We start from the raw sequence: 25,933 nt of genomic DNA, 5'->3' as shown, positions 1-25,933 counted from the left end.
TGAGTGAAGCCAGGCAGTGGGAAAGTCCTGGTGAGTGAAGCCAGGCGGTGGGAAAGTCCGAACTGGGATGTTAGGCAGTGTGGAAAGTCCGGGTGGGTGAAGCAAGGCAGTGGGAAAGTCCGGTGAGTGAAGCCAGGCAGTGAGAAAGTCCTAACTAGGATGTTAGGCGGTGTGGAAATCCTGGTGAGTGAAGCGGTGAAAGTCCCGTGAGTGAAGCCGAGCAAGGGAAATCCAGATGGATCGGGGATGATCGGACTTACGGTGTTGGAAAGTCCAAGTAGGTCAAAGGAATTGACCGGACACTTGGCGAGGAGTTCTAGCAGGTCGAGGGAGTGACCGGATGCTAGGGATGAAGTACCAATAGGTCAAGGTTGACCGGATATTGGTTTGAAGTCTTGGGACTTGGTTTGGGCAAAAACCAAGCTCGGATCGGTCACCGCACCGATCCGGTGTCTACTGCTTGCTCGATCGGTGCGGTGACCGATCGGATCTGAAGCTCTGTTCGGTTCTTGTCGATCGGTGACCGATCGCCAACAGGCGAAGAAAGGCGGTGATCGGTCCACCGATCACATCTGATCGGTCCGGGACCGATCGAGACGGCGTCGCGGCACGGCCGAGTTGGGATCGGTGCGTGGACCGATCAGATGTGTTCGATCGGTCCACGCCATCGACGTAGCACGCTGAAGGTTACGTGCGATCGATGGGGACCGATCGGCCCTGATCGGTCCGTGAACCGATCGAGTTCTAGCCGACGCAACGGCTAGTTTCTTCGCTGTTTCTTCTTCGCAGGTATAAAGGGGCTGAGGGCTTCTACAGAGTTTCTTCTTCTTCCTTCTGGAAGTTTTTCTCCTGCCTGAAGCTTCTGCTTCTCCTTCTTGCTGAGCGTTGTTGAGCTCGTTGGGTGCTAAAGCTTCGCGTGAGCTTCTTCCTGTTGCTGGTTTTCTAGCTAGGCTTGGATCCGAGAAGCTGCTGCTTCCCCAGGGTTCCTGCTGACTTCAAGAAGGCAAGCAAGTGTAGTTTACATTTCTGTTCTTGTTTTCTTGTTCCTATTTGTACTCCTATTGCTGTTGCAAATATTGTGGCGAGGTTTCTCCACCCACAAGGAGTATATTGTATTAGCCGGTTCTCCGGGGACTCATCCACCGACGGATTGATAGGGCTCGTCCACCTTACGGACACGCCGAGGAGTAGGAGTATCATCTCCGAACCTCGTACATCGCTGTGTTAAGGTTTGATTTTCTTCTCCTTTCGTTTCTATTTGTATTTCCGCTGCACTAACCTAATCGTAGGAAGAAACGCGATCGATTTGGGGCGGCTATTCACACCCCCCCTCTCTAGCCGAGTACGAAGGATCCCAACACTAGATACCATGTTTGTATGCTTTGACTGTTGTTTATTTATGTACTATATTGAGCATGCTGGCTTCATGTAGTATACCTGTTTCTGCTTATATATATATGATGATTGTTGCATTGTTCGCATCATGTCATTGCATGCATGCCGCATCCTCGGCCACTCGAGAGAGTGGTAGCTGGAGTTGATGTCGCTTGTCCTGTCGTGCCGCACTCGACCACTCGTGTGAGTGGTAGCTGGAGTACGAGCAGCAGGGACCCCGTCGCAGATGTAGCTAGTTAGCTACTATGCAACTGTCCCCTAGGCCACTCGTGTGAGTGGTAGCTGGAGTGGTGTACAGTCTGTCACTGACCAGGCCTCTCGACCATACAGAGGTCATGGTGCGGAGAGGTGGGCGGGAGTGACCATCCGTGCATACGCTGTTATTATGCCTGCTTTGGCTGCTGCTGTTTACTTATGTTGTTATTGCTTACTTATGCTGCTGTGGTATATTTATGCTGCCGTTGCTCCTTGCTGTTGTTCACTTATGCTGATATGTTGTCTTATGTTGAGATATGCTCACGTTGTAGGTGGTTAAACCTTGGTTTATTAAATTGGAAATGTTTATATACCTTACACGTTATCTCTGTAGTTATGAGCAGTACTGTAGCAGATTAGTACCATTTCTGACTTTCTATATCTAGCCTAGGATATGGTTCCAGGTATGAACCTTTATCATGGTTTTATTTTTTGTATCTGCTATTCTCTTATGAGATTGTATTCCTTTTGGGTATTCTCTATTGGTTGATTATGTTCATGCACTATCTTTTCTATACCCGCTGAGTTCCAATACTCACCACCCCACAAAATGGTTTTCTTTCGCCAGGTAACAAGTAGATGAGTCGTGGATGCTTGGAGAGATGCCGACTGTCAGTCCTGGGTCCTGCGTTATATCGGTTTTATTTCTGCTTTACTTGTATTTTTAGTATACAGCGATTTTAGCATTGTATGAATTGGTTTGTGTTCTGGGTCAAGTCTGTGATGACAGGTATTTTTGTTAGTGTCATTGTTGGTTTTACGTTCGTATCGTTTTATGTCTTCCGCTGCTGTGTGTTTACGTTCAGCCATGTAGGCTTATTAAACTGCGTGGTTGTATTTATTTTTGTCCAGCCGGGTAGGCTGAGTATATTAAATTGTGTGTTCAGTTGTTCGTATTTTGTATATATATATTCCAGCCGTATGTGGCTGATGTATATTTTATATGTAGAAATGCTTCAGATTGTCACCCGTACAGGGGAGATGCTGCCGAAATTTCTTCGGACAGGGACTCCTCTGGGGCGTGACATTTCTAGCTATGTAAAATCAGATGAAGTGTCCGTTGGTTCTCTAATTCCTATAAACGGAGGCAAGTTTTCTCTGCCTCCTCTTTGATCGGTAACAACTTGAACATCAAAGCAACTGTGCCTGGGAGCGAGTTCAAGCCTTAACTTGTGTTATATCTCATGGTGTTGATTTTTTCCAGTGGAGAAGCCGATCCAAAGCCCGAGAAGACAGGGGGAAAAAAAAAGACCATCACCTACCTTCAATTATAACATAGCAATTTGCCAGAGGTATTGCTAAGTCTGGAAGGTCTTTAATCATAGATTTCACCTTATTAACTAGCGCCCAGTCTTGAGAATTCATGCGCTTCTCTCCATTTGGAGATGTCTTGGAATATAAGGGACCAAGGATTTTTCCCAGATTAGGGATATAAGAACGGGCATAATTTAAGATCTCTAACCACGATCTCAATCCTTTGGTGGTCTGCAGCTCTTCATTGCTGAAATTGGCTACTTTGGAGATAATATGAGATTGAAGTTTAATCTTTGAATTTCCAATAGTAGCTCCTAGAAATTCTATAGTCGGGCTGCCAATCTTCATCTTTGTTGGGCTTAATATTAGTCCATTCTTCTTGCATATTTTAAGAAGAGCCTTCAGATGCTCTCGGTGCTCCTCTTCAGTTTCTGAATAAATAAGAATATCATCAATGTAAACTGCTATGAATTTTTCAGTACCTTTGAAGCAATTGTCCATTTTGCGCTGAAAAACCGCAGGAGCATTTTTGAGTCCGAAGGGCATAACGAGCCAATCAAAAAGCCCGTCAGGTACCCAGAAGGCCGTCCATGGCACCGAATCAAGATCCATGGCTACTTGATGGAACCCACTTTTGAGGTCAAATTTGGAAAAGATCTTGCTTCTCCCAATCCTATGTATTATAGTGTTAATACCGGGGAGGCTATATTGGTCTTTGTGGGTGTTGTCATTCAGTCGTTTGTAGTTAAAGACCATTCTTTCTTTTCCCTTGGTTTCCTTCCCTGTTTTAGTGTCTACCGTGGTACCTGAATAGACAATAATTGCAGTAGTCCTATGACGACTATTGCTTGGTCTAATAACCTTTAAATCTAGCAGAGATCTGATGTGCTTTCGGAAAGAATCTTGCATTTGGGGAGTAACATGCTTAAGCGGTCGATCCTCAATGATCAGATCTGGATTTTTGATTTCAAGCTTGCAAGTTACCAGATTAGACTCCCAATACTTCATTGGATTATCCCCAATATAACCCGTATCGGTTAATTCTGCAATTAGATCTTGAAGATGTTGTCCAGGTTGCCATAAACATACTTGTTCCTGAATCTGATTATATTCTTCTTCTTCTAGCTCAAGTTCCTCAATAATAGGGGCTGCAGGAACAATTTGTTAAGTATGTATAGTTGTAACATTTTTGTAGAATGTTACCTCGTTTCCTTCAATACGGACTCCTCCGTGCATAGCTCGGATGAAATTGCAACCTAGGATCATAGTGATGTTTCCGCCCAATGTGAGTGGGAAAGCATAAGTATAGGGTATCCTAAATTGATGTTCCCCTATCTTCATATTTCTGTATTTCAACTTCTTGTTGGCCGTTGTCTTTGAGTTTATACCACTGAAATTAACAACAAAGGTATTATCTTCAATGGCAAGAGGAGGTATGGATACCTGATCAATACAACAGGTAGTAGCGCCGGTGTCGAGGATGGCGTTTACTTTGAAGCTATCCACCCCGGGGATAGAAAGCTCTACCACCAAGTTAAAGAGGCCATTTGTTTTTGGTCTTGGTTGTTTTGCCTCCTCTATAGAGAATATTTTCTCTCTTCCTGAATCAATCATATTTCTTCTTCACATATCTCTTCATCTTCTTCCTCAGGATTCTCAGGATTGAAGGATTCTTTGCCTTTCTCCAATCTCTTTAGTAAATCTTTGTTTTCCAACTCTAAGCGATCAATTTTGAAATGAAGTTCTTCATTTTCGGTGCAGACTTCTAAGGTATTGGCACTACTAATTCTCAGCAGTTCTTCTTTCTCAGCAGTGAATTCTTTCTTCAATGTTTCTATCTGAATTTCTGCTAATAATTTGGTGCTGATAACTTCTTGCTTTAACCTTTCAATCTCCGCTGCTGACCATGCAATATAATTTTGCTATTCTTGGATCAATGTAGTTGGAGAGAAAGGAACTGGTACTGACCTTTCTATAGGTATGCTCATGTCGAAATAATTCCTTGTACACATACCACATGAAGTTATATGGCAAGTACTGCAGTGCATACGGTGCCTCTGCATCGTCTCCCTTTTGCAACACGTACATTTTTGGTAGGGGGATGCTATCTCTCCATTGATTTCCCATATATGATTGCAGTCATGCTGTACCTTTGGTATTTTAACCATAGGTTGCCACCCTTCTGTTTTTCCTATCATGTAGGAATTTGTCTGTTCTATAAAAACAAATAGAAATTCTTGATTAAGAACAGTATTCACCTGGTGGTCTTCTCCTTCTGATATACTAAATATGGCGTCTGAGGGCTCATCTCCCTCTTGTACGGACAGGATTTCATAGTCATCAGGGATTTCCAGTCCTTCAAAAAGAGCCACTCTTTTTGTATTCTTGAATTCTTTAGGGCAATCTCGTGCAAAATGACCCTCTTCACCACAAAGGAAACATTTGCACTTCTTGTTTCGCAGTAGATGCTTCTTTTTCTCTACTCTTGCATGTGTCTGATGAGGTTTGCCCTTGTAAGTGGTGGACTTTCTGAGTCCATAGTCAGCCTTGTCTTGAGTGTCTGTGAAATTCTGTAAGGCTACTACATTCTTAGTAACCGCTTCCCATCTTAAGAAGACATCTTCTATTCTATGTAGCTGAGGTGGGAGTGCAAGAATCGCCCCTGTTTGTTGATGGGATGTTGGTAAATTCCACCATTCATTTTGATTATTATGCTTGAATTTTGTCTTAGTTGTGGGTGGAACTGCAACACTTATGGGTTCATCTTTAGGAGCACGGTTTGGGGGGTAACCAACAGGATTCATTGTTGTATCAGCAGGTGACCTATATGCAGATTCTGCTTGAGAATAAATTTGTTCTTGCAGCTGCTGTAATTGTGGATAATCAGAAACCCAATCCGTTGGTTTTGTAATACCACTGCTGCTGCCTGTGTCTGCTGCTATTACTTCTTCCCCACCACCTTCCGCGAATGGATTGATAAATTCATCTTCAGAGGTTGGATAATGAGGTAAATCCTGCAAAGCTAGATATTGCAGGTAGTCAAGATAATCATTATCATCAGTATCAGTGGGTATTTCTGTAAACATACACAGAAACTGCCCTGAGTTTGATGAGTGTTGTGAGGAGGATGGCATAGCATCAAGTTCTGCTTGTAACTATCGTCGGTATTCTCTTGAGTTTCTTAATTGCCGACGTGAAATAGCAAAACTTCGCTCCATTGATGGAGGTGTATCTATTAAATTCAGATATGCCTCTTCTTCATAATATTTGTGTTGCTCAATCGCATACTGCCTAGCTTTCTTTTGCATTGCTAGTTTCATGCTTCAAGTAATAACCTCTTTCTGCTTTAATTTATGGTCTTCTTGAAGTGAACAATCAGCCTGAACATATACTTCATAATCCTCAGCATAATCTTCATCACTGCAGCAATAATGACAACCAAGGCATGCAGGATTAGCTTTGTGACTAGAGCAAACCTGAGGTATTTGATTTCTTGTTGTTGAGCCAAAGCCGGATATCCCTCTTTCTGTTGAACCCAATAATTCAACTTCCCGTACTTCTGGCGTAGCAATGTGTTCTATAATAAGTTGCGCAATGCACTCTTGTTTGTTGAGAAATATATCTTCATTTGTTATGTTGAAGGCCTTAACCTTGACTTCTCCCTGATAATCTGAGTCGATTACGCCTCCCATTATAATAATGCCTCTTAAGGCAGTGTTTGATCTGGGAGCTATTCTTGCATAGGTATTTTGTGGAATTTGTATACAAATGCTGGTTGATAATAAATACCTGTCAAGAGCAGGTATATCCTGAGCATGAGTAATAGAAATATCATACCCCGCAGCTCCGGGTGTTCGCCTGACAGGGAGTTGTGCGAGCGAAGATATTCTTTAACCAGCAATTCAGGACCTCTTTCTTCTTCCACAAGTACTGCAATAGTATGGCTTGTCAACTCTTCTTCATCTGACTGTATCTCCTCATCCTTCGAATTAAATTTTGGTGGAGATGATGAAGTTGCTGCTTGATACTGGTTAAATTGCAGTGAAACACTGCCATCAAGCATGTTTCTCGTATTAACTTCGGTAGGTTGCATGGGCAGGTTTACAGTTGATTGTCTTATAACCCAGTTATGCCCTAAGACATCTCTGGTGTTATAACTTCTTCCTGGGAGAGCTCTCACACCATGGCTTGCCAAGTAGTCAACTACATTTTGGATTTCATAAGCGAAGCCAACATTAGGTGTATTAGATAATCGCCCTACCAGTCCTCGTGTGACTAGTAAGTTGGCTTCTCCATTTCTCCAATTTTCATATCCTCGTGGCTGTATTGATACCTGTATATTTCTGTAGAAATCAGAAATTATAAGCATTGTATCAGGTATAACATAGACTAATTGACTTCCATGTGTTAAGTCAATTTCCATGGTGGCAAAGATGGCTTGGTCGCCTTGCCATCTGTTGTCTCGAAAAACAACCAGCGCCAATGTTCCTTCTTCTTGCCTGTGCAAAATTTGGATTCTTACTTGTATTACCCCCATATGAAGGAAACGCATACCACTTCTTTGGAGTTGAGTAAAGCTTTCTGGTTGTATGAATGCTCTATCAACTTGATTGCTGGTGACAAGTATGGCTTCTTCTGACCTATGAACATACACTCTATGGTGTACATCATCTCTTCTTGAATGGTATAAGACTTCAGCTGGTACTATTGAGGCTTTGCCGGACGGATCCATCACAAGTTTCAAAAACTTCCGCACGGCCTTCCTCCACCACTTTGCAAGTAGTCGGCGTTATCAGAAGACAAGTGTCAGCCTGTTCGCCATCAAGCAAGAGCCCAGGGAGCCACTCAGAGCTTATATCCAACGGTTCAATCGAGTGGCCATAGATATTCCAACGACCACCTCAGAAACGATGATGAACGCATTTACGCAAGGCCTCATGGACGGTGACTTCTTCCGCTCGCTCATTCGGAAGCCGCCCCGAGACTACGATCATATGCTGCACCGAGCCAATGAATACATCAATGTGGAGGAAGCCCAAGCGGCCCGAAGGAAGGAAACTCCAACCGAGCAGGCGCCCCGCGAGCTGAAGCAGCCCGCCCCCAGCAACACGCAAGATCCCACGCCATTCAGGAAGTATCTACCGAGCGGCCCAAACCTAAAAAGAAGGTATGGACCCCAATGTTTTGCTCATTTCACCGGACAGACACACATAATACAAGAGATTGCCGAAGCCTTCCCTTGATCGCCCACCCCATGCCCCGAGGTGGCCACCGACGATCGCCATCGCCCGACAGGCAACAACACCCTCATGAAGCCGATCGGATGGTATCCGACAGGCGGCAGAGACAGACTCCCGATCGGCATCATACTCCGAGGCGTGAGGACAATCCCCGAAGGTCTAGGGAGCTGACTAGGTCGTCCGCTCGGGAAGAAGAAAATAGAAGCAACACTGATTACGGCCCAATTTTGTCGCGAACTGGGAATCAAATGATGTAGTACCAAACCCCTCCTACACTAATGTAGCATAGGAATGACTCGGGTTGTCCGCAAACGAAAGCAACGATAGGATGGTAAACTTAGGATCGTATATTATTTCTATTTTTTGGGGGGTTTTTAATATGGAATTGGGATTTGGGTTTTTTTTATTCTAAATCTAAGAAATGAAAAGCAGAACAAGAAAGAAACTAATCTAATACTGAAATGAAATTTAACTAGGTGTCAATAACTAATCCACAACGCATTGTCACTCTACGCTATGGGTTAATCATCAACACGATTAATCTAGGGAATGAAATAGCAAAGCATCAAATGAAATCTAATCTAAATAATGAAAGACAATGCAAATAAAGAAAACTATATCTATCCTAACTAACCATTGAAGATTTTCCTATATCGCATTGTCACACTACGATACAAGATTATCTATCAATGGGTAGAATTAAACTAAGGAATGGAATAACAGAGCATCGAAGTAAACCTAGAGCATTAAAGAAATCTAATCTAACCTAATGGTATTCAAATGAAAACTAGAACTTGATGAAATTGAAAAAGCAAAGTAAAGCAAGAATTAAACAACCCAAAATGCATTATAATAAACCTAACACTTAATTGAAGCATTTCATCGAACACTTTGTAAGCGTGTAACTAATTAAGCATAGTAAGTGCAATTTAAACATGAAAGGTCCAATTAGCTACAAGCATTCAACAATAGAACTTCAACACAAGCAAATTAACAAAATTAACATAATTAAACTAAGAAAATCTAAACTAATCCAACCACATTCACACTTCTTCTTCCGATTCCAACAACTATCTTCGTCGTCACACGAAGACCCGGCTCCGGAACCTCCAAGAACCAGTGAACAGTAGCACTCTGATGGACTTGCTGCTAGCTTCGACACCGACAGGATGAACGGATCTTCCAACAGAGAACCCTCGGCTGGAAAAGAAGGTCGGACAGTGGAGATCACACCGGAGAACCCCTCCGGTGAGGTGAAGATGATCGGAGTCGCTGTCGAAAACCTGCTGCCCGCCGAGAAGACTGTCGCTGTCGCTCGCCGATTGAAATCTAGAAGAGGAATATGGGCTGTGGTTGGCCGGCCGGCGGCAAGGTAAGACAAGAGAGACGTCGGCCGGAGAAAGAAAGGAAGAAGAAGGCCGGCGGTGTGGAGAAGTCGCGCGTGCCCTAGCTGCTGCAGAAGAGACGCGAACAGTGAAGGTGTTCCACTGTTCCGTGCGGGTGAGAAGGAGAAAAGGGGTTTTCTTAATGGGTTTCGGGTTTGGGTTTAAGGAAAAGGATCCGGATCCATTAATCAATAAGATTAAAAGTGGACTTTTGGATTTTGGATATTGGGTTGAAAAGTTGAGGTATTGTGTTAATGGGATCCGGATCCACTAAGAGGATGAAATTGGGCTTTTGAAATTGGGCTTGAATAGTGGACCTTTAGATTAGGTTTGAATTGGAGCTTCACTTCTTGGATGAACCCTTGGATGCCTTAAGCTCTAGATCAACGGTCCAGATCGCTTTAAATCATGATGAAGGGTTGGATCACTTAGATCTAAATGAAGGGGCAGGATCTCACTAGATCTTGATCAACGGTCCACATTGATTCAGCTTGATCTCCTCCGTTTGACATCCAAATCAAGCCAAATTTGATCCGCCTCGATCCTAATTAATGGCTCTTTGAATTTCCTACAAAATCACATAAAACACATGAGATTAAATTCCATAATTGTAGGGAATTTACATTTAAGTCCAAAATAAATTCTACTCACAAAATATAATATAAGCACAAAATTAAGCATGTGAGAAGGTAAAAATGCTAAGTATAAGAGCCAAAATAATACACAAAAATACCCATTATCAACTCCCCCACACTTATTCTTGCTCGTCTCGAGCAAATCAACAAAACAAGAAAGATAACTAAAAATGCATTCCTCTAGCAATTCTCAATCATACATAGAAAATAGTGAAAAGAGAGTTACCTAGGATTGTCCAATTCAAATGACCAAAGCAATCATGAATTCAATTTATACATCAATTAACAAACATGATAACTTCAATCCATAATCAATAAATTGAGAATGATAATAAAATAATCTCACAAGGCAAGTAATAGTGGCTCTCCTCTTATATAAATGCAATAGTGGAGCTCACTCAAGCTACTCATGATTAATGCACTACCATAAGCTTGATTTTCTTCTACTCTCCACCACTATATACATAAGAGTGCACAATAAAATAATGAAGACATTATTTGAAATGTAAGGGAAATATGATCAAAGCAAATGTAGTATAAGAAAAGAGATGAAGAAGATAAAACAAGTTATTAGTGGAAGACATGGACATAATGGAGTGTTACATAGATGAGTACAATAGAACAATGCCCAAAAAATATATCTCATCCAAACTCCCAAACTAGCTTTTCACAACTCAATAAAAATGTAAACAATCTTTACGATAGCTTTTCAATAAACAATCACTCATGATCTACAATAAAATCCAAATTTTGCTACCATAAAGATTGTTACTCACAAAAAATTCTACCATCTTTCACCAATACAATAAAAATGTGAACAACTCCTACTCTAGCATTTCACACTAAAATCTACACATGATATGCGATAATATCTCAATATCGCTAAAGTAAAAATTGTCACTTACAAAAATTCTACCACAAATGAATAAAAATGACACATGTCAACGTTTCTCACAAATCCAATAAACATGTAGACAACCTCTACTATAGCTTTCCAATAAAAATCACTACTCATGATATACAATAAAATCTAAATATTGCTACAATAAAGATTGTCTCTCTAAAAAGTTCTACCGCACACAAATACAAAAGGGCACAACATGTTAAAAAAAATTTTTTTCAATTTTTTTTTCTTTTCACTTTTTTTTTCATTTTTTTTTCACTTCTGTTTTTTTTTTCTGATTTACTTTTCTTTTTTTTTTCCATTTTTTTTTTCACATGTTATGCAACATTATACATCATCAATAGCTCAACAAAAAGATACAAAGCATGGTTTACCTATGGTGATCAAGCATGGTTTACCTATGCTTTCCTTAAATTCCACTAAGCTATTTCTCTCCCCCCCACACTTAAATTTTTGTCCGTCCCGGGCAAAATACTCATCATGTAACATCCAAGATATCCACATCCCAAGAGAGTAAGAGTGAAATAAATGGAAATAAATGGAAGAGAGAAAAGAATGATATGATAAATGATATGGATTTTATTCAAGAAACATGTGATAACAAAAGGAATGAATGAAAGAAAGTGAGATAACCTTCATAAAAATCATGCAAACCTATGATAATGTGGTCTCGAAAGAATTAAGCAAGTTTTAGAGTAGCATTAACCACAAGTGCATCACAGATCAATAGGAATAATAGGCTTAAAAATATCCTCACTAGGTATATAAAAAATTATCATCTCAATCTATCAACAAGAAATCCATCATCAAGTTGTAATCACATGTAATCCAAAAATCCAATCATGACAATAAATCATCAAATTCGACAATCAAATTTAACTAACTTTCACAATTTCTAAAATGATAAAAAGAATGCATAAGAAATTTATTATGAAAGATGACTAGACAAGCTAAAAATGAACTACCCAGTAAAAGCAAACAAAGCAAAGAAATAGATACAAGCATAAAGGAATAGAAAAAGTGAGATGGAACAGACTCCCCTGAAATTCTGGAGGTCGGAGTCGATTCAGTTTTAACAGCCAATCTGAAAGTGGTAAGAGATGGTTCACTTGAAATATCCACTTCAGAAGCTTGCTTATTGCATAGAGAGTTAGAGCTTTCTTCAAGTGGTAGAATGCATCCTTGCATGATTGACTACAAATAAAATATCTGAAGAAATTCTGTACGCTAAAAAGAAAAAGATGCATTTCCTGCACACATGTTGTGTAAGATGTACTAGAAATATTAACAAAATCAACAGAGCATGAATAACTAGATGTATCACATTCACTACAATCAAAATGAACTACCTCCATGGAATTTCCTAAAGATTCAGAAGAAATATCAACCTTACTATCCTGAAAGATACCTAAAGGTTCTAGTATAGTGAATGTGGCATCATCTTGGTCAGGTGAAAGAACTGGCTCTAGATCAGGTACAACCAATGGAAGTGATTCTTGAGTTTCCCCTACACTTCCATCGTCACTAGGTACAATAAAAAGCTCAACCGGTGGTAGAATAATCGAAGGAAGTGATTCTTGAGTTTCCCCTACACTTCCATCATCATCTCCTATACCTGCAACATCAAGAATATTTGGAACAACAATATCATCGACAACAACATTATCAGGATCAACTACAACATCACAATATAAAAAATTAGAAGAGTCATGTAGAGAAGCAGAATAAAAGTCAGGAATATCACAAACTCTACAATTCATCTCATCAGGAATTGATGCGGTAGGTTGATCTGAATGTAACTGTAACTGTGTCGATAAATGTATTCTTGGCTTGAACTGTGCTTCTTGTTGTTGCAAATATTGTTGTGACTGCTCCCTAAAATGTTGCTCAGGCTGATGCTGAAGATATGACTGATAATGTTGGGACCAATCAGATTTCCTTTGTTGTGTGTTCCCATACTCGAATCCTGCAACGAAATTATACCTGTCCTGCTGATGAGTCTGATAATACTGAGGATCAGGCTGGTGATACTGGGTTTTGGTTGGGAATACACTGGCAAAGGAATTAACATCTTCGGTAATCATCAGTCTAATCTCATACTGCTGATAATTTGCAGTCATAATCTCGATAAGTTCTTTAGCTTGAGCAGATGTTTTGTTAACTAGAGCCCCTCCACTAGCTGCATCAACCATACTCCTGTCCATGGGAAATAATCCCTCATAGAAGTACATAATCAGTAGTTGATCGCTTATCTGATACTGAGGGCAACTAGCAACAAGTCTTTTAAATCTATCCCAATAATTTTGAAATGGTTCTCCTGTGAATTGTTGGATTCCACAAATACTCCTCCGAATAGCTGCGATCCTAGAAGCAGGAAAGAACCTCGTCAAAAATAATTTCTTCATCTCGGTCCAACTAGAAATTGAATTGGGTGGGAGACAATATAACCAATCTTTTGCTGAATCTGCAACTGAAAATGGAAATGCTCTAAGTCTAACATCTTCTTCTGATATGCCATGTGGGTTCCATGAAGAACAAACCATCTCCAAATCATGCAGATGTCTGTTGGGATCTTCACCAGAAAGTCCATGAAACTTCGGTAATAGATGAACAATATCCCATAACTCGAAGTCTACATCTAAATCAGAATATCTGATGCAAAATGAATCAGTTGACAAATCTGGTGCCCAAAGTTCTCTGAGAGTCTTTTCAGTGTTCTTCTCCATGTTGCTCATCAAGTCTGAAGGTCTGATCACACTGAATCTCTAAAGCTGCTGATAACACACAAAGATTTCCTGGTCTTACCTGAAACACTCATACAAATACCATCAAAAGACACAGGAAAATATACAAGATAACACACATGCATACAAGAGATGAAATAATTAAGCCCCTAACAATGTTTTTGAATTTTTGCAACCACAAAAAATAGAAACAAGAAAAGAGAGGAAACAATCCTAAGATTACCAAACACCGCTACTTGTTCCCCGGCAACAGCGCCAATTTGATTACGGCCCAATTTTGTCGCGAACTGGGAATCAAATGATGTAGTACCAAACCCCTCCTACACTAATGTAGCATAGGAATGACTCGGGTCGTCCGCCAACGAAAGCAACGATAGGATGGTAAACTTAGGATCGTATATTATTTCTATTTTTTTGGGGGGTTTTAATATGGAATTGGGATTTGGTTTTTTTTTTATTCTAAATCTAAGAAATGAAAAGCAGAACAAGAAAGAAACTAATCTAATACTGAAATGAAATTTAACTAGGTGTCAATAACTAATCCACAACGCATTGTCACTCTATGCTATGGGTTAATCATCAACACGATTAATCTAGGGAATGAAATAGCAAAGCATCAAATGAAATCTAATCTAAATAATGAAAGACAATGCAAATAAAGAAAACTATATCTATCCTAACTAACCATTGAAGATTTTCCTATATCGCATTATCACACTACGATACAAGATTATCTATCAATGGGTAGAATTAAACTAAGGAATGGAATAACAGAGCATCGAAGTAAACCTAGAGCATTAAAGAAATCTAATCTAACCTCATGGTATTCAAATGAAAACTAGAACTTGATGAAATTGAAAAAGCAAAGTAAAGAAAGAATTAAACAACCCAAAATGCATTATAATAAACCTAACACTTGATTGAAGCATTTCATCGAACACTTTGTAAGCGTGTAACTAATTAAGCATAGTAAGTGCAATTTAAACATGAAAGGTCCAATTATCTACAAGCATTCAACAATAGAACTTCAACACAAGCAAATTAACAAAATTAACATAATTAAACTAAGAAAATCTAAACTAATCCAACCACATTCACACTTCTTCTTCCGATTCCAACAACTATCTTCGTCGTCACACAAAGACCCGGCTCCGGAACCTCCAAGAACCAGTGAACAGTAGCACTCTGATGGACTTGCTGCTAGCTTCGACACCGACAGGATGAACGGATCTTCCAACAGAGAACCCTCGGCTGGAAATGACTGGAAACGGTGGAATACCAGCTGACGCCTCCTCCTTGCTCCACCGCTTGAACCCCAAGAAGCGGAGCTGCCAAAAGAAGGTCGGACAGTGGAGATCACACCGGAGAACCCCTCCGGTGAGGTGAAGATGATCGGAGTCGCTGTCGAAAACCTGCTGCCCGCCGAGAAGACTGCCGCTGTCGCTCGCCGATTGAAATCTAGAAGAGGAATATGGGCTGTGGTTGGCCGGCCGGCGGCAAGGGAAGACAAGAGAGCCGCCGGCCGGAGAAAGAAAGGAAGAAGAAGGCCGGCGGTGTGGAGAAGTCGCGCGTGCCCTAGCTGCTGCAGAAGAGATGCGAACAGTGAAGGTGTTCCACTGTTCCGTGCGGGTGAGAAGGAGAAAAGGGGTTTTCTTAATGGGTTTCGGGTTTGGGTTTAAGGAAAAGGATCCGGATCCATTAATCAATAAGATTAAAAGTGGACTTTTGGATTTTGGATATTGGGTTGAAAAGTTGAGGTATTGTGTTAATGGGATCCGGATCCACTAAGAGGATGAAATTGGGCTTTTGAAATTGGGCTTGAATAGTGGACCTTTAGATTAGGTTTGAATTGGAGCTTCACTTCTTGGATGAACCCTTGGATGCCTTAAGCTCTAGATCAACGGTCCAGATCGCTTTAAATCATGATGAAGGGTTGGATCACTTAGATCTAAATGAAGGGGCAGGATCTCACTAGATCTTGATCAACGGTCCACATTGATTCAGCTTGATCTCCTCCGTTTGACATCCAAATCAAGCCAAATTTGATCCGCCTCGATCCTAATTAATGGCTCTTTGAATTTCCTACAAAATCACATAAAACACATGAGATTAAATTCCATAATTGTAGGGAATTTACATTTAAGTCCAAAATAAATTCTACTCACAAAATATAATATAAGCACAAAATTAAGCATGTGAGAAGGTAAAAATGCTAAGTATAAGAGCCAAAATAATACACAAAAATACCCATTATCAAACACTTCCCGAGGCGAAATCAACATCATTGCTGGGGGGCCGACTGGTGGCGACTCCAACAGAGCAAGGAAGGCGAGCGTAAGACAACTTCAGATCCATGCGGTCGGCTGCAGCCAAGAGCGGGTGAGCAGGCCCGAAATCAGTTTCGGGCCCAGGGACTTGGAGGGAGTCGAAGTGCCACACGACGACGCTCTCCTCATCAAAGCGGTAATAGCCAACTACGCTATTCACCGTGTTTTCATTGATACAGGAAGCTCGGTCAATATTATATTCAAAAAGGTCTTCGACCAACTACAAATTGATCGAGCCGAGCTGTTGCCCATGACAACCCCCCTCTATGGGTTTACGGGCAACGAAGTTCTGCCGGTCGGACAAGTTCGACTGGCTATCTCGCTGGGAGAGGAACCGCTCAGAAGGACGAGGACTGCCAACTTTGTCGTAGTCGACTCTCCTTCATCATACAACGTCATTTTGGGGCGACCGGCGCTCAGCGAGTTCCGAGCGGCCGCCTCCACCTTCCACCAGAAAATCAAGTTCTCGGTGGAAGATAAAGTGGGAGAAGTACGAGGAGTCCAGCTGGCGGCTCGGCGATGCTACGTCGAGATGGTCAGAGCTGAAGCCAATTCCACTCGGAAGGCGCCCCAGATCGAGGTAAATGCCATAACCGAAAAACCACCCTCTTTGGTGTATGAAGAAAAAGAGGAAGTGCAGATTCACCCGACCCGAGCGGAGGCCACCATATTCATTGCGGCCGATCTGGAGGCGAGCCAGAAAAAGGAAGTAATCAAATGTCTCCAGAAAAACTGTGATGTCTTCATTTGGTCGACACATGAGCTGCCCGGGATTTCACCAAGTATAGCGCAGCATGAGCTCCATGTCCGACCAGACGCTCGGCCGGTGAAACAAAGGAAGAGGGACTTCAGCGCCGAACAAAATGCAATCATCCGAGCGGAAGTCGAAAATCTCCTGGAGGCCGACCACATACGCGAGGTCCAGTTCCCAAGCTGGCTGGCAAACGGGTACTAGTCTCCAAGCTGGGCAACAGGTGGAGAGTTTGCATCGATTTCTGGGATCTCAACAAAGCATGCCCAAAGGATTTTTATCCTTTACCCCGAATCGATCAATTGGTGGACTCCACAGCCGGCTGCGAGTTGATATGCATGCTCAACGCCTATCAGGGCTATCATCAAGTGCCGCTCGCCCGAGAAGATCAAGAGAAGGTTAGCCTCGTTACAGTCGACGGCACGTACTGTTACAATGTGAGCAACTTACCAGCGCTTACAGCCGTTCGAACTGAAGAACACGGGAGCAACTTACCAGCGCTTGATGAACAAAGTGTTCAAGGAGCAGATCGGACGCAATTTGGAAGTATACGTGGACGATATTCTCATCAAGTCCGTCCGATCAGCCGATCTCTTCAAAGACATGGAGGAGACTTTCCGAACGCTGAGGATGTATGGAGTTAAGCTGAACCCTCAGAAGTGTCTGTTCGGAGCAAAAGGCGGGCGTTTCTTGGGCTACATAGTGACCGAGCGGGGCATCGAGGCGAATCCCAGTAAGGTGAAAGCACTACAAGATATGCCACCCCCAAGAAATCTAAGGGAAGTACAGCGCTTGACCGGTCGGATAACTGCGTTGTCCAGATTCATCTCCAAGACCGCCGACCGGAGCCTCCCGTTTTTCAAAATCCTGCGTAAAGCTACCAAGTTCCATTGGGACGAGGAATGTGATCGGGCGTTTGAAGAACTGAAGGGTTATCTGAACTCTTTGCTTGTGCTAGCCAAGCCAGCTGTGGGTGAGCCGCTCTGTATTTACTTATCTTCAACTGAGCAAGCAGTAGACTCGGCATTAGTGAGGGCGAGCCGAGAAGAACCCGTGTATTTCTTAAGTCATATTTTAAAGGACGCAGAATCTCGCTACACCGGACTCGAGAAGCTGGCTTTTGCTCTGGTCCTCGTCGCTCGACGACTTCGTCCCTATTTCTTGGCTCATACTATCATCGTCCGGACGAATAGCCCATTGGGAAGAGTGCTGTTGAATCTAGAAGCGTCCGGACGGCTCATCAAATGGACAACAGAATTGAGCGAATTTGACATTCAGTACCAACCCCGCTCGGCGATAAAGGCGCAGTCCTTGGCAGATTTTATCACCGAAGTGCAAAGGTCATAGCCCGAAGGTATGTGGAAAATATTTGTGGACGGATCGTCCACTCGGCTCGGGAGCGGGATTGGCGTGCTATTACTCTCTCCCTAAGAAGAAAGGATGCACTTATCCGTCCGGCTGGATTACAGAGCTACAAATAACAAAGCGGAGTATGAGGCCCTTATAGCCGGCTTACAGGCCGCCCGACATGTGGGGGTCGCTCGGGTGACGCTGTATTCAGATTCTCAGTTGGCCGCTCAGCAGCTCTCTGGTACTTTTGAGATTAACAATGCTCGGCTCAAACTTTACGCTGAAGCCTTCGAAAAGCTCAAGGTCAACTTCAGAGAAGTTATTATCCAGAAGATACCCCGAGCAGAAAATCAAACAGCAGATGAGTTAGCCAAACTTGCAAGTTCAATATCACCGGTCGTCATCCAGCATCCAATTGAACAAGTATCTTTGGTGCCGCACGTCGACCGGATGGAGGGCCTCGAGTTGCCGAGCGATTGGAGGACAACCATCATAGAATTTCTTCGGTCGGGGGCAACACCATCCGATCGGGAAGCAACACAGCTATTAAGGAGGAGAGCTAGTCGGTTCACGCTCATTGGAGACCAACTCTACAAGAAGGCTTTCTCCCGACCACTGTTGAAATGTGTAAGCTCAGAGGACGCGGCCTACATCCTTCAAGAAGTGCATCAAGGATCGTGCGGAGGGCATCCGGGCGGACGCTCGTTGGCTAAGAAGATCCTGCTAGCCGGATACTTTTGGCCAACCCTGCAAACAGACGTCGCTCGGACCGTCGCGACGTGCCTCTTCTGCCAGAAGTACCGCAACTTCTCCCACCGACCGGCAGAGGCAATGAAAGCTGCTACCGTATCCTGTCCATTCGACTAATGGGGAATGGATATTGTGGGTCAATTTCCTATGGCGACCGGTCAGCGGAAGTTTCTACTAGTGGTGGTCGACTACTTTTCCAAATGGGTGGAGGCCGAGCCACTAGCCAAGATCATTGAGTAGATGGTCAAAAAATTTATTTTGCAGCATATAATTTGTCGGTTTGGCATCCCGCGCCGGCTAGTATATGATAACGGACGACAATTCATCGGGAAGCAGCTCGAAGACTGGTGTAAAGGCTATGACATTGAACAACATTTTACGTCCGTGGCGTATCCCTAAAGCAACGGCCAAGCGGAAGTAACCAACAGAGAAATCCTTAGAGTTCTTCGGGCTCGACTTGACCACATGGGAGGAAGCTGGGTGGACGAGCTGCCAGGCGTTTTATGGGCTATCCGCACGACCCCAAAGGAGGGAACGGGCGTCACGCCATTCCATTTGGTGTACGGCGGTGAAGCGGTTATTCCGGTCGAAGTCGGCATCGAGTCCGTCCGGATCTAGAATTATGACGATGATAATGCCGAGCGGAGGAACATAGAGTTGGATTTGATCGATGAAGAGCGTGCCAAAGCGTCCGTTCGGTTGATGGCGTACCGGCAAAGAATGAAGCAGAACTACAACCGGCGCGTGATCCCTAGAGCATTCCAAGTTGGCGACCTTGTCTGGAAGAAAGTAAAGTCGGTCGGCGATGTTGGCAAGCTGGAGGCTCCTTGGGCGGGCCCCTTCAAAGTCATCGAGAAGCTCCGCTCGGGTGCTTATTATTTGGAGGATGAAGACGGACGGCGGCTGGACCGACCATGGAGCGCGAATCATCTCCAGCCGTACCGAGCTGAATGAGAGGTGCGCTAAATGTAATTTTATATATGTTGTGCTCGTCCGTATCCTTGTAATGCAGGAAACAAAATGATAAAAGATGGCAAATATCTTCGCCGAACGGAAGTGTTAAAATTAGCCTTAAAGGTCGTCGAGCTCCGACGTTAAATATCGAGAGTCGAGCCAGCGACTATACCGTCGAGCTTCGACGTTAAAAATCGAGAGTCGAGCCGGCGACTATAAACCCTCCGAGCGGAAGACTGTCGAGCTCCGACGTTAAAAATCGAGAGTCGAGCCAGCGACTATAAACCCTCCGAGCGGAAGACCGTCAAGCTCCGACGTTAAAAATCGAGAGTCGAGCCGGCGACTATAAACCCTCCGGCCGGACGAAGACAATAAAGAGGGACTTTGTAAAACGGGATATATTCAGCCGAGCGGACTAGCTATCCAAAAGACTTCGTAAAAATCCCTGCCGAACATGAGAAAGGTGGGAGGAAAGGCGAATGACAAGGAGAATTAAGGGAATACGAACAACGGTAGTTGGTAATCCGAGCGGCTAGCACACATACTGAATAATAAATGAAAAAGCAAGCCAAAGGATAGCATTTAAGACCTTAAGGTCGAGCGCCTGAATTATAAAAAAGTGACCGTTTTTAGCCGAGCGATCGAATTACATATAAACTTCTATTCTAGATAATCGTAAAGATCCTTCGGGATGTTGTCAAGGAGCGCCACTTGATCTGCGGCCGGGATGAGAGCAGAGTCGGGAAGAAGACCCTTGGACTTCAATTATGTTGTGGTGGCGGTCATAGCAAGGTCAAAGGCAGTGTACATCCGTTCGCAGACTTTCTCTGAAAATGCGGTCGAACGGATGTAGTTTAGCCTTAGGGCTGCGACTCGGCCAGGTCAGCCTCTTGATATTCTTTGAAGGCCGCTTGGGAGGCGGCGAGGGACTCCTGTAGAGTTTTCAGTTCGCCCTTATGCTTAATTGCATCGGCCGAGCGGCCCGCCTTCTTCTCATCGAACTGCTCCATCAGCTCTTTAACTTTTTGCTCCAGCCCCCGAGCCTCCACATTCTTCTTCTCCAGATCGGAGATAGCCGTGTTTTTCCGCTCGGTCGCCAGGCTTATCTTGCGATCCAGTGATTTATTCACGCGATCAAATTCGGCCAGATTGTGAGCCTGGTCGGCCGTCTTCTTCCGTTCGTCCTCCAACAGATCTTGGGTCTTTTTGAGCTCCTTCTGAAGCTCGGCATATGAAGGGCCTTGGGAAGGAGCGCCGCCCGAACTCCGTAGCCTTTTGAGCTCCTCGTCCACCATGGCAAGCCGATTGGAGACAGCAATCTCCTCCACCCATCTCTGACAAAAGAAAAATTGTTAGTAGCCGATCGGAAAGAATGTATAAAGGACTTGAGATAATGCACTTACCCCGGTGGCCTGTTGCATGTGGCTATTGGCCAAGTTACTGAGTGGAATCATCGCCACGCGCGCCCAAACGTTGGCCCACATTTCGACTAAGGGCCCCTTCATTGTGATCATATGCTCGGGCGCAGTTGGCCGATCGGCTTTGGGCATTAATTCCTCGGTGGGGAGATGCAGGGAAACCCGGATGGTGCGGCGCCGACCGGGAGTCGTCTGGGCGGACGCCGAGGATGGATCGGAGGCCGGCGCCGAAAATTGGGACAAAATCACTAAACGTTGAACTTTGCGGGAAGCAGGTGGAAGGGCGCTGATCGGAATGGCCTCAAGGGGGTCTGCACACGCGTCTAGTTGGGAGGGAGTCCGATCGGACGAAATCGCCTCCACCTCTGGAGCTTTGCCTCGAGAAACGACGATGACCCGCTCGGATGGATGGATCGCAGAAGTAGCCGAGCGAGGTGGCGTTTCCGCCCGGCGTCTTTTTTGTCGGCGTCTCTTCCTCTTGTGCCGAGCCCTCCTCCCGAGCGAAAGGCTCTCGACTAGCAGTTGCTCCAGCCGCTTGTTCCGGGAGAGAAGCCTGAGCAGCCGACTCCCCCGCGTTCGTGTCGCTCTCCCCTTCATTGGAGCCGACCGACTGGATGCCAAGCGTCTCCATCTCTTTGGCCGCCGCGGCCTCGAGCGCCGTCACCTTTCTTTTCAGAATGCCGGCCATCACCGACTCCATGACAGTGTTCGCTGCAAAGGAAAAAAGAGAAAATCAGTTAGCAATCAAGACAAATGTACCAAGCTAGATTCTTACCGAAGCCGCCCGAAAGGGGGGTTCTGATCGGGCTCAGGCCGAATATGTACATCATCCCTTCTGGCAGGAACTTGTTGATGTCGACCCTCAGACCAGCCAGCATGTTGGCAGCATGAAGATAGTCCGGTCTGGTCTTGAACCTTTTGAACTCAAGGGAGACTGGCGGTCCAGTCTGCCATTGGGTTCGGAAGGGAGCCCGCTCGGGAAGGCGGATATAAAAGTAGAATTCTTTCCAATGCTTATTGGAAGAAAGTATTTTATTGAAGAAAACTAGGCCGGGCCGAGCCTGGAACATGTAAGTGCCCGGCTCAAACTGTTTAGGGTAGTAGAAATAGTAGAAGACCTCCGGTCGGAGGGGAATGCTATGGATTTTGAATAGGACGACAACACCGCATAGAAGGCGGAAAGTGTTGGGTACTAGGCTTCCGAGCGGAATGCCGAAGAAATTGCAAACGTTAATGATAAAGGGATGAATTGGAAGTCGTAGACCGACGGTGAACTGATCGCGGAAAACACAAAAGGCTCCGTGCGGCGGTTTGTGTGGCCGAGCGGAGGGAGTGGGTAAGATTATTTTAAGGTCGGAAGGGATGTCAAAGCTATTTATCAGAGTATCGGCATCACGCCGATCGAAGTGTGACTCCATGGTAACATACCACGGGCCGAGAGCTTGGTCAAGAGGTTGGGAGGAGCTAGCCATTGTCCGAGCAGACGAAATAAAAAAAAAAGGCGAAGGTGGAGGATATGAGAAAGAAGACAGCACACGAAGCGATACCCTGAGAACGCAAAGAAGACAGAAGAACCAAAGATAGAACAGAAAAAAGGCCTTACAGAGAAGAAGGAGGATCGACAGAGAACGCAGGATCACCGGAAAGGGAGAATCGAAGTCGCCGGAGCACTGAAATGCCAAAGCTTTTGGGCATGCGAGAGCAGGAATGCGGCGAAGGCGGAGAAAACGAAGGCTTTATAGGGTTGAGCCCGAGCGGCCTCCACCGTCGGATTCAGGTCGTGAAAACCAGAGCACGCATCGCGTCGTCCATTTCGAACCGCCTCGGTCTCGTCACCCGCGGCACCGCCGCCGTATGATGACGGCAGCAATGCCACGTGGCATTCCACCATGGGAGAGCATTTAATAAGCGTCTTATCGAGGCACAGAGTGCGTGCTTGGCCTTAATGACGGAGATTGACGCGGATTCTGAGGAGATTCGAGGGATGGTGGCATTGACTGAGGTCGTAGTTAGCACCACATAGGCCGAGCGGAGGATGGTATCTTGGATGAGCCGTTCGGCGAAACAATCGTCCAGTCAGTCGGACTAATCGCCTCCTTCGACTAGACTTGAAGGGGAGGCAAGTGATCCGGTGGTAAGAACAGGGACCCACCTCTGAGGGAAGTCAACGTCATGTGGAAGTCAAAGGGTCTAACGGTCGACCGGAGAAGAGGAGACCGGTCGGCCGAACGGGGTCTCAGCAGAATCAAAAACAACCCGACGGGGAGTCGGGTCTCCAACGCTCATGGGGAACAGGGTCGCCTGGCCGATCAGTGAGCCCGCTCGGCAGAAGGCATAAAGTAGCAATACTGCGAACAGTCAGCAGAGCACACAACCGGGAATCTCCCGAGCGGACCAGCACGTACGACCGGTCAGACGTGAGGTGATCGCCGATCGGCCGGATGCTCGACATGGGATAAGAAGAGACAAAAGGACAAGGGAACATCTCCTGACAGCGGGTATGTTCAACGACTAGACCATACGCAAGATCTTACAACAGAGGATTCCGCTGTCCCATCATAGATGTGCTCGGACTGTAGCAGTATGGTGTCAGGTAAGCTCTTCTGACAAGCCCATACCGAGGTATGGACAGAGGACACGTATGCACCTCGGTATGTGTGCCCGAGCCTTTTCACAGCTCTATATAAAGGGTCCTCACCCTTCGTCGGAGGTACGCGTTCTTTGATATTCGAAGCCACCTCTTTGTTATCCACTTGCCTGACTTGAGCGTCGGAGGATCGTTGCCGGGAACCCCTTCCCGGCCCGATTTCCTTGCAGGTTCGCCGGAGGTCTGCACGACCGGTCGAAGATCTACATCAGCAGTTTAGAAAGCGCTACGTGCCCAGCATCCGTTGATTCGTTGTTCGGACAGGATCAGTAAATAATCCTCTTTCTTTCACATCCAAACTTGTGCATCACGAGAAACATCATTTATTTTTATAAGGAAAAGAAAATGAAAAAAAAAAAAACCTATTTGTCGAAATCACAAGCCAATTCAATCCCTCAAGTTAAATCAAGACAGTGGCCTTGTTCTTTAGAAATGCAAATGCCCTGTTTCTCCCACCACATGAACCCAGCCGATTGCGTGAGGCTCAAGAATTGTGACTGCAACGCCAAAAACATACCACAGAATCGAAATGAAGCCAAACGTATCGATCTTACACAAACAATTAGAAAAGAAAAAGATAAAGATTAAAAAAAAGAGTTATCAATCAAGAAACCATTTTGATGTCTTCTGTTCTTCACTTTGATCTGTCGTTGATGAAATCCTTGATGTGTGTCAACATCTCGGTGGTCCGCGCTTGTGACGAAGGGTAATTATGGAGGATTTGGAAGGCATGCCCGACTCCGGCCATTGTTACCTGCTCGACTCTGACGCCGGCGCTGCTCATCGCCTTGCAGAAGTCCCGGCTCCGGTCCTTCAGAATGTCGTCCAACTCCGAGTCGCACACCAGCAGAGCCGGAAGCCTGGAGGCCTCCGCCGCCGGAAGCTTCGCCGCGAGGGGGTTGCACCACCGGTGGTCCCGGTCCGCCCCCGCCGACAGGGCCATCCGCCAGTAGCAATCCGACGTCGCCAGGCTCAGCACCGACTTCGAGGATTGCGGCTAGTTCGTCTCTGACCATGTCCGCGCCGCGCCGCCGAAGAACGGCTGGATTAGAATCGCTCCCCGGAGAGGCGCTGCCGCCTCGGACCTGGCATCAGCTTACCAGACCCTTAAAATGTTACGAATGATCTTTTCAGCTCCCCATATAATAGGAATCCATGCCAAAAAAGGGCTTTGGAGGGAAGTTGTAGTGGAACACGTTCGGAGGAGAAAGATGAAAGATAACTTCTTTCACGTGTTGGTAAAACACGACAGGAAAGGAAAAACTATCTTGCACTATGCGCATCCTCAATCAAACACAATAAATTTCTCACTTGACGATGATCAACGAGCCTTATAGACTAAATCAAGCAATAAGATAAAGTTACACATGACAACAATCTTATAGCCAACTCGAAATCGAACAAATCCGAGCAAAGGCGCATATGATCCCTACTAAGAAATCCTATTACCAAAAACTCAGCAGACCGAACAAATAATCTCCAAAGAACCCTAAAACAGGGGCGAAATGGTTAAAGAAAGAACAATTCACCTTCTGCGGTTCGGAAAGCCAAACAGCGCAGGCACGGAGGAAATGGAACCACCCAGACAAGCAACGGATGAGATCGCAAAACCCTAAATACACGGGAAAGGTGCCGCGAGGAACGAAGATAATCGTCGATCATTCCCACGACTGAGATTGGTGAGCTGTCAACAGGCCAAAGGTGGACCGAATTCTATCTGGGCTGAGGCCCAATATATAGTTTTATTAATGTGGCAATATATATATATATATATATATATATAATTCACATAATTCATTTTTAGTGACACAATTTTCTAAATACAAATTAAACAATTTGAAGCATACTTTTATTTTTTTTAAAAAAAAAAAGAAATGCATTTGTATGATTATACAATTTATTGTTGACCAACACCTCTCCTTCT

This window comes from Zingiber officinale, chromosome 7A, assembly GCF_018446385.1.
Source record: "Zingiber officinale cultivar Zhangliang chromosome 7A, Zo_v1.1, whole genome shotgun sequence".
NCBI classification, from domain to species: Eukaryota; Viridiplantae; Streptophyta; class Magnoliopsida; order Zingiberales; family Zingiberaceae; genus Zingiber; species Zingiber officinale.
This window is presented reverse-complemented; position numbering follows the sequence as displayed.